Genomic DNA, 1,599 nt, shown 5'->3' with positions numbered 1-1,599 from the left:
TTGGGAACTTTGACATGATTTGTTTAAACTTTAAAGCTGTCATAGGATCAGTTCAAATCTGCATAGCAGCACAATAGCAATTCGCTATTGCAAAACACGTCTGTGAGCGTCCTGTTTCCACAGTTTGTGTGTTATGCATGTTTTTCAGTCTATTTTGAGGTACACTGCAGTGTTTAAAGCAGCTCTGGATTGCTTTTGACAGGGGTAAAATAGCATAATCATCTTAACAGGTGGAATTATTATTTTTTTTATAAGGGGCTCTGTATTTAAAGCATGACTTTGATTTTTTTATGTCAATTTAAAACTTATTTCAACATACTTACTATTTCTGTCTACATTATTTTTTTGCAGAGTATTTACTTCCAAAATGAGCATCAATAAAACTGTGGACTCAGTGTCTTTAAGCAACATGAAGATGACAGCAGTTTATAGGAGGCTGTCAGTATCATGTCAGAGTGACCTTATGCTGTCTCTGTCAGTGTGCTTATGAGAATGAGTTTTACTGACTGCCGTCTTCATGATTTTTTGCTTTAACCAGTGAACATCTTTTGATAAGTATATAAATATTTACTTTGTTGATGAATTTAAGCAAAAACGACCACTTCTCCTGTAAACTGAACTTTTTCTTCAACCCATCTGCTCTAATATAAAATATCTAGCTTGAAAAGAGGAAAATCTTTTTATTAAAAAAGAGAAGCAGCAGCAGATTTGGAAAAATATGTGAAACTCTTTACACCAAAGCCTACATTAAGCGTCATTCACAAGTCTACCACAGCAGTAAACTCGTCACGTGTAAATCTTTAAAGTATCCGAGTGCTGATTAGGGCTTCTGTTGCGGCCAATATATTTGTTCACATTTCTGTTGCTAAGATAAATATGATATTTTTTGTCCTGAAAAAGGATAGTTTAGTCAAGTGTTATTTATGCTGATAATTTGCTGAAAATATGTTTATTTAACAGGCTTCTCGTCACATTTCATTTTAAAGATTGGAAATGATAACTTAGAACAATGTATGAAGCTTTTTAAATAGATAAATAAAACAAGGAAGCAATGCTCCGACACAATGGTGTAAAAAATTATACTATCATAAAATCACCTGTTAAACAGATAACAACTCTGGTAATATGTACTCGGTCCTGTGAAGTTTATCCATAGCTGTATGAAACTAAACTGAGGACCAGAAAATAATCACTATTAATCATAATTTTTGGTCTATTGTAAAAGTGTCCCCAGTGGTCTTTTTATTATAATTATGCAGTTTTAAGACAAATTAAAGAAAAAACCTGGTCTGTTTTTTTAGGACAGTTTCTACATAGCGGCAGGAGTTTATTAGATATTTGATTGAGTTGTGGATGGGATGAAAAGATGAGGAAAATGGAGACTGTTTCTACTTGTCTGCAACTGAATGCATAGGAATGGAGCAGAGCAGGGAGACTCTGACCTAACCATTTCAGTTGCTCCGTCTCAACCGAGAGCTTTTTCAAATGATGTGTTTTAATCTGCTCCTGATTTGCCACCATTTGAGTGAAGAAATACTCAGACGTGCAATTTAAATCTTCAGTTATTTTTATATATGTCATCCATCATGAAAAAAATGC

This window comes from Oryzias melastigma, unplaced genomic scaffold (genome assembly GCF_002922805.2).
Source record: "Oryzias melastigma strain HK-1 unplaced genomic scaffold, ASM292280v2 sc01381, whole genome shotgun sequence".
Lineage (NCBI taxonomy): Eukaryota > Metazoa > Chordata > Actinopteri > Beloniformes > Adrianichthyidae > Oryzias > Oryzias melastigma.
This window is presented reverse-complemented; position numbering follows the sequence as displayed.